The following is a 9,151-nucleotide window of genomic DNA, read 5'->3' as shown; positions in this document are numbered from 1 at the left end:
CTGGAGGAAATATAAATATATCAAATATTTTTATATATACATTTCCTGCTAACGCTAAGCTGCATAATGAAATACCTGTACCGAACCTCGAATTTTAACGTTATAAGGCATCCAGTTTATCGTTTAGCCGTTGTGTGTGTGTAGAGAGGATGTGCGTATAAAAGCAAGAAGAAAATGAAATTACTCGTAGCAGCTTGCATTTCAGAAAAACAGTTTGATTAGCCTACATACAACTTCCTTCCCTATGGAATATATATTTTTTATATCGAAGCTCTGATTTTTATAACTTTAATTATAAATAATAAAATGATTTGAAAGAAGAATATACTCAGCAAAGGAACAATGAAAGAAGTCATGAAATATTGCGTTATGCTTAGACCAAAATGAAAAATAGCCTTAACGGACATTTTCCGGTTTACATAATTGGAATAATGCTTTTCGTGATTCCTACTATAGATCATAATATAGAAAATAGAGAGAGACAGGCAGAAGTGGAGTGGAGCTTAAGAAAACTGCTTAAGTTCTAAAACCGTGTCAGGAGCCATTATAAATGAAATTTAGCGCTTTTAACAAATTAAAATTTCAACTATTGAGAATTAAAAGTATTTTCACGCCTCTAAAATTTTCCAGAGGGCGACATCAAAAAGCTTCCTCTTATGCTACAAAGAATTAGGACTGCAACATTACAGAACATGTTTTATTTGACATTACTATGCAGAGTAGGAGCTCGGAGAATTTAAGCAGAACACATAACTTCCTTTCAACGTGACGGGACAATAATGTGTGTGTAGATATTGAGTAATTGAACTGCAGTCAGAAGTATTGTTGACGTTCGTTGATATAGCGTTTGTTTTAGCGCGATTGTTGAAAATAAGTGTATCTTAAAGTTATATTCAGAAAGAATAAACCAGTTTTATTAAGTAAGGACTATACTTTAATATACATAAATAGATATAAAAATCCTACATATTCTCTGAAATTAATAACGAACACAGTAGCACAATTATTTAAATGAAGTAATCCACAGTGGCGTGGCAGGGGGGGGGGCAACCGCCCCCGGGCGCAGGTGTGAAGGGGCGAAAAATTTTATAACCAATTGATCCCACGATCGTAGCGTTTGGCAGTTTCAAAGAGCTAGGCCTAAAACGTCCATCACTGGACATAAGTCTATTAGGACAACCAGATTGAAGATACAGGTTATAAAAAAAACTCCACTCACCCTCTTTTATATACCAGACTACCCTATATCTAGTAAATACTAGAGCATTAGCCAAGGTACAGGATAGTTCTAGAAAATAGGTGACGCCACACCAGTCACGTGACCTCGATGACACAACAATATATACAGTCATGTCCCTCTTACTTAGATGTTGTCTTGGAATCAGTTCTTGTTTAAATTTCTCCAATTCTGTTAAATTTTCTTTCCTGTATAATTTAATTTTGAGTTGGTTTTAAAATGGTTTAGTGTTATAAAAAGAGCAACTGTTACGGGCCAGATTCTTGGACAATTTCAGAATTTTCACTATCGGAGATGAAGAATCGCTAAAAATGTGTTTCTCTCCAGCGACATTGAAATCTTTTTTAAAGGAAAAGCTGGTGTAAGTCGTTAATAGTTGATTACCTTCATTGTTGAGAACAGTGTTAATATAAAAATATAAGTTCTACTGTTCCTACAAACCACAGGTAGGAGTGAAAAACTGATGTCGGTACTTGACCAGAAACCCACTGCCAACACTATCGCTACTTTGTTACTAACGACTGTTTGTTTGAAGTTCAGCACAAAGCTACACAATGGGCTATCTATGCTCTGCCCACCACGGGTATCATAACCCGGTTTCTAGCGTTGTAAATCCGCAGACATACCACTGTGCGACTGGGGGGCGTTACTAACGAATAGTGGGATTCACCTGTCACATTAACTTCTCCCTCCCATTGTCCAAAAAGACAGCATGTTATAAGGAATATAACAATTATATAAGGTGTTATGTTTATCACATGGAAGTTACACTGTCTTCAAAGCAGGATAATTTTGTTTTCAAAAATAATGTATAGACGATGAACAACTTTAAACACAAACATTACAACTCAACCATAACGTATGAATCAAAATAAAATGCAACTTTAATCAGTTAAAGTACAAAAGTAAATACAAATACATTCAGAATACAAAATTAATCATTAAAACACAGTTAGCATAAGATATGTACAAACACTGACCTCGCAGTAAATAAGGATTTTTTGTGTGTATATTCCCTTGATATGGCTGGGTTCCATCTTTAAGAATTGGACCTGGCTCTTCCATCAAACATCACACGTGTTGAAGCTAGTGAGTGAATTTCATCATTAACTGTTGATAAGGCAAACAATTCAATGTTGCATCGCCCACAATTTCTTTTGGACACATTAGGCTTAAGTTTATTGGACAGTTTCTTACAATCCTCTCATAAGTGCAAGACATTGTCAAGCAATTCACAAGATTATTGGCTCCAATAAACTAGGATTAAATACTTCAAGTCAACTCAACCTGAGATGGGCCACAATTATAGCTAGTAATGTAATATTAACCATCGCAACCAACAATGTCATGACTGCACTTTTCTTTGAAAGGTCCGTCTAGATGCAGATGTAGTGCACAAGCCATGCCTTACATTATTTATGACGAATGCCCTTCCAGTGGCACAACTACAAACAAACAATTATGACGAATGTACTTGCCACTATTATATCAGAACACGTTTGTTCCAAATTCTACTAAATATACAATACACATAACTTTATATGAAAAAGTTCATGCACAGCTACCTTTGATGGACCCTATCCATGCCATCTCTTGGCAACAGTCACCAGTTGGAAAGCTCAGCCTTTTCACATACTCGTAAGTTCTTCCACCATTTTCTGATTCTGGTCCAACAGAGAAGGGGTTAAACTGGAAAATTTACCTTACATTGGAAACTGAAATTAAACCACCAATTTTACAAACAGCGGGCTTCGTAGCCTGTCTGTTCACAACCCCACCCTGCCTTCTAATACAAGTTAAAGATAATCTAAATCAAAATAAAAAATCACGTCTGACTTCACAAATAAATCTATAATTATATTCATATATCCACAAAATATTACGTCGTGAACTACTTCTACTTTGTTCATAAATAATACCAAGATAAAGCATTCATTAATATCTGCCAAAGTTTGGAAAGTATTGGATAATATAAATCAAATATACTTATAAATCAAAAAAACTCTAAACAATATGTACACTATGTTTATTTCATTTAAAATAAACCAAGTTTTAAACTATGATTTCCCCTTTTAAACCTTCAAAGATCTCAGTTACAAAACTAAAAAAAAACATTTCTTTACAAACGTCAGAGAAAAAATGGACCCTCAGGTTTCCAAATGGTATGGTATAGATTCTATTGAAACTACATGTCTTTATTTCAGTAAATTATCAAATTCTTATACATTTTCCAGTTTGTGACCAAATTGTATATATGTGATATTCTTAAGTTCACTGGTAATCAAGCAGGAGCCATAGAATAATAAGAGGCTTAGCAGAAAATGTTTTCTGAAGCAAAAACCTAAATTCTCCGACCTCAACTGACTTCTAAAAACAAGAAAAAGACTGAACATAATTTATAATAAAGTGAAACTTTTCTAGCCAAAGAACAATGAAAATTGAAAATCCATTGTATCTTTTGTGTGACATCTTCACTGTAAATTTCTTACTGTTTAACAGTCTAAATAGGACAGTCATATATTTTCTGAAATTATCGTATCTCAGACTAAGAGCACATGCCACTATATACTAATAACAACAATATTATTCTTCCCAGGGCACAGACATTACACATGTTACTGATGGTAACTCTCACTTCAAAATACCATCACATCACTTGCCAGTGAAAAATATCACTGTCTATTTCTATACATTATGCTCTGTGTTATAGCAATCTTTCTCACAAGAAATTTCATATGATACTGTGAGTAACTAAGGTGAAAGGAACTAAGTGGCTCCCTGATTGATAGCAGTTAGTTTTCAATGAGCCATGGACGACTGATGGATGATCTTGTGGGCATTTACAGGTTTGCGCCAGCTCTTCTTATAGACAGTGTATATGTTCTTCTAGCTGTGAAGAAGGCTCCTGTTACTTCAACAAATAGTCCCCCCCCCCACTAGTAAAGTATCCAGGCCTATGTACACATGGCTACTTGTTGTTGACAGTGGTACTTTAGAGCCAGGGTCTACTGAAGCATGAGATTCTCTTATATTTCAGGGACGCTCCAATTTGTCCTGACCATTGAGGTTGGGTCCAGGACCATTTTGTGGGTGGCTGAGCAGCAGCTGATATCTATTCCCCCATGCTGGTATCTTTAGTTGCCATGGTCTTCCCTACTGAATGTTAAGTGTATATCACCAGGACTCTAATGTTGCTCACAGTAGCAGGCTTTCCTGGCTCTTAGAAGATCTCCTCGAACACATTAACCTGGGATTGTTTTCTTTGGTTAATGAACAGTCTTGGCAAAAATGTTTGCTTACTGTTCTATATTGATGTTATTATCTACATGCATGGAATAATTATTGAGTAAATGCCCCGAGTAGTAACAGAGAAAGTAGCATATGATCAGATATACATGTACGAGTTGTTATTCTGGTCTGTATAAGTTGTTCTTACCATTTGTTCATCAAAACATCCATACACACCTGTTTTGTATAAAAGGGTGTGCTTTTGGTATAGTCCTTTTCAAAACAGATAAATGCTTTGTTCAGATCGGTCCTGTTTCTTGCTTGTTAAAGCTGATGGTAGGATTCGTGTTCGTCATTTGCCGGAAGAACAGGTGAGGGAAGACTCTCTTTTCCACAGGGAGGTGGTGCAGTACATTTTTGGGTAGCTATACATTATGGTGGAAAACTGCTGTTCATATCCTCCAGGGAAACATCAATGGCACCTCTTACAGGCATCACATAACTTTGTGTTCCAGGATAATAATGCCCAAAGTGCACGTTTTGCTCAGGATTATCTCGACCAGGAGGCCATCACACAATTTTCAGATTGTAATCCCATTGAGAACTGTTGTTCAGAACTGAGCCGGAAAATTGCTAATCACGACCCTGAACTGTAGCGGAGTTACTGCGCCTTATAGTGACAAGTTGAGATGAAATATATGGTGAAGTACATCAATAACCTCACTGACAGCATGCCACCTTGGCTTGCAAAGATTATTAGAGAACAAGAAAGACCAACCAAGTACTGAATGTTTAACATGAACAGATATAAGGCTACAGACGCTATTCATAATAATTTGATGTTATATTTTATAATTATATAGGTTTTAGTAGGTTTTGTTGTGATAGATGAAATACTAAATTATACATCTTTCTACAGGTGTCTGATAAAACTTGTTTGCTGTTCTAATTAATCGTTCATGATATCCATTGAATCTGTCTCCTCATACAAATTACATATGTAGATGTTTCATATAACATGCATTTCTCAGTTTGACAAGACTAAATGTATTTGTCTTTCATCGATATAATAATTATCTCATTTGTTACAATATATGCAAACATTTTGGCGAAGATGGTATATGGTAGTCCCCTCAGTGGTGTAAACTCATAGAGTGTCAGCAGTGCTTTGCGATGGGACAACCCCTATGGGACATTTGATGATTTTCCTTTGACTTGTTGATGTCTCTAATGGTTCTGGTGATCTAGCATATGCTTGTGCTGGCTAGCACTCAGCCACGTTCCATTATACTACTGTCTGGTTCTTATTTAAACAGAGCCCAGATCCAGTAGGAAAAAAATGGGAGTAAGACTGCAGCCTCTGTTTCCTACATAAGTTAGCAAAATAGACCAGCTACTGCACGGACACTGACCTCGATCTTTTGACAATAGAAATTAATACCAGAATCTCCTTTCCCATCAGGCTCCTTTCAGATACAAGTTTGGCATGGCTAAAGGCAATTAGAGGAAGCTACTGCTTTGGTTTCATTTCTTGCCTCTCTCTGTACATTTATGGTCTTTACTTTTATGATTGCAACTTCACCTTGTACTGAAACAATGTTAAGAAAATATCCAGTAAGACTGTGTGCTTCTCAGAATATTTTAATGTGCATCATTAAAAATATTCAGTCATAACTAAATAAAACATTGAATGTATCAAGATTAGATTTGGTATGTTACGAGCTATTCTGTGAATTTCATTTTGTACAGATAATTTCACTTACTAACGCGTATCTTAATTCAATCCAATAGAAGCATTACTCACTGCCAGCAAAAACAACAAGTCGAGTTGTGTTTTCTTCCAAATGTAGTATGAGTCTAATTGCTACTGTAGGTTTTGCCATGAAAAGGAATGTGCTGAATATTTCAATGTGGAAAGTGAAACATTATTTCACCAGCATTAAGGAAATATTATATCAGGTTCACTGTATCTCCAAATAAATCTTTACAGGCCAGTAATCACGGATAATTTCTTATATCAAGGTCTTAACATTGAGATCAAATCCTTTATTTAAATTTATCTGTTGCTTGATAGTTGTATTCACAGATTTATTGATTAATTTGTTTCTACAACATTCATGTATGACTTTGTGTATCTCCATACACGTGTACAACAACACACACATATATTTATTTATCCACACATATATTGTCATATACACATATTGCAGTATTACACATTGTCACATACACTATTAGCTGTAGACAGACTGCCTCTGGCTCGCTCACCATTACCATGGTTACCTACATTGGTTCTGAGACAGTTTGTTTTGTTTTGTTTTGAATTTCGTGCAAAGCTAAATGAGGGATATCTGTGCTAGCCGTCCCTATTTTAGCAGTGGTAGATTAAAGAAAAAGCAGCCAGTTAACACTGCTCACCGCCATCTCTTGGGCTACTCATTTACAACGAATAGTGGGATTGAGTGTCACATTATAACGCCCCACGGCTGAAAGTGCGAGCATGTTCGGTGACGGAGATTCAAACCTGCAACCCTCAGATTACGAGTCCATGTTTTGAGACAAAGCTGGCAGATATAATACGTGCTGTAACATGGTACCAAGCATGAGCATGTTCAATGAACAAACAGTTGATCCCTGTTCTATTGCATGGTAAATCATCATAATATATGGCAACTGTTCATTCCAATTAGTTAGGCCAACATGAAAACTTTGCAAGCATCTGCTTGATAGTTTATGTTATCTGCTCTACCAAATCATCAGATTAGGAGTGATAAGGCAAAGTGCAATTCTGCATAACACCCAACACTTTGAACAACTCAGAGAATATCCGGATATTTAAATTAGCCCCGTGATCCATGTGAATTTCTTCGGGTGTGCAAATTGGGTTATCCAGTGATTCGCCAACACATCAGCAATGGATTGTGCTGAAATGTTAACTGATAAATAAACCTCAGCTCACCTAGTGAAGAAATTGATAACGACCAGCACATAGTTAATATCTCATTCAGTTTCCGGGAGAGGGCTATATTAGGGCTATTCTCTGTAAAGGAGAACCAACAATTCTCTGCTGAAGTATATTCTTTCTAGGTTGATTTTTTCTCTGGGCAGCAAACACTACCATTTAACATATTGGCTACAGTACAGCCAGTAAAATGACATTGCATGTTAGCACAAGTACATGTACCACCTTGATGGCCTACAGTATTTGCAAAGTTGTAGAATTTCCTGTCTCAGAGTCCAAGGGATCGCTAGCTGCAATACAAGCTGAGAAACACATCTTGGATATAAACTCACCAATTGATGATACTATCCATGTTGCAGGCCTGTATGATGCAGTGCAAAATGTCATAGTAATATATTGCCCCAAGAAAGTGTACATGACATCCTAGCTGAATGGTATAGTTCTGTGAGTAACGAGGGCAAGAGGAATGTAGTAAAATTCTTGACCAACATTCTGTATTAAGATTGCATACACAAAATTTGATGTTTTTTTACAGAAATTCTTTACTTGCATCAATGAAAACGCATGGCACGTTATGTTTTATATCTCACAGTGGTCTAAGATAACCACTACAATTTTCCAACAAATGTATCGCATCTCAATATTTCAAGCCACAATCTGATAGCCTGAAAAGCTGTGCTCTCGTATATATCACATTCGTGTACATAATTAAATATACACAAAATGGTTTAAATATGTAAGAGAAAAATATATATAGTATGATGTCACTATTCAACAGCTAATCTGGTTTCTATGGTAACCAACATCAACATTAGTTAAGCTCTCCAAGCATGCCAAATTACATGTAAAATCCATCAAGTGACAACTCAAAAAATTATAATTATTCCAACTCATGGATAATAAAATAAGCAGGAACGACCTATTCCACTGGCATAAGCTAGGAGTCCTTTTCTAGTGGAGCAAAAATACAAATACCTCTAACTTAGAAACCTTCCATCTCTTGATAGTGCTAAGCACTCTTTTATGTTGACTCTGATTCAGTTTTAAGTACGTATTGACCCCATAATTGTTATGTAAATGTAATAAATCTCTGCATTTACTTAATTTTCAAAAGTAAAGGTGCTCTTTCTTCTTCCTTTGATTCCCTATGCTAATTGTACCGACAGCCAATGAATATGATCAGAAACTCAAAAAAATTCCTTATATATATTTAAAAGTGTAATGAAGTTTAAAATACATAAATAAAGAAAACTATAAAGACTCTGTTATTTCTAAAGATGTTATACATTTTTTAAGAGAGGGTCGGGTCACAGGGGAACTTTTGTGTATCTTCAAGCATTTAGTGAACCACTCAAATAGGTACAGTTTCCCTGGCTGAGATTGTGTTATTCAATCAATGGGAAACAATTTAAATCAATGGCTTTCAGGTGGCTTTTTTATTTACAGCACTGTAAGGAAGTAACCACACACAAAGAATGGAATGCCTAAAAACAATATGTTTATAGAGAACTACTATATCTACCCTCTCCCTTAAAAAAAATGTTAGCAGATTTGCATAAACTGCATGACACAAGATGATATACATTTGCCTGATTTATATTGCCCATGCTAGTTTATCACGCTGTTTTAGCACACAACTCCCTTACTGCACTTCATGAAGATTGGTATAAACCAACTAAACTAAGAAGCATAATCTTGCATTGCAAAACAATAAAAAGTCATAT

The sequence above is a fragment of the Limulus polyphemus genome, unplaced genomic scaffold, assembly GCF_000517525.1.
Source record: "Limulus polyphemus unplaced genomic scaffold, Limulus_polyphemus-2.1.2 Scaffold8657, whole genome shotgun sequence".
NCBI lineage: Eukaryota > Metazoa > Arthropoda > Merostomata > Xiphosura > Limulidae > Limulus > Limulus polyphemus.
The sequence above is the reverse complement of the archived record's forward strand: the minus strand, read 5'-3'. Positions refer to the sequence as shown.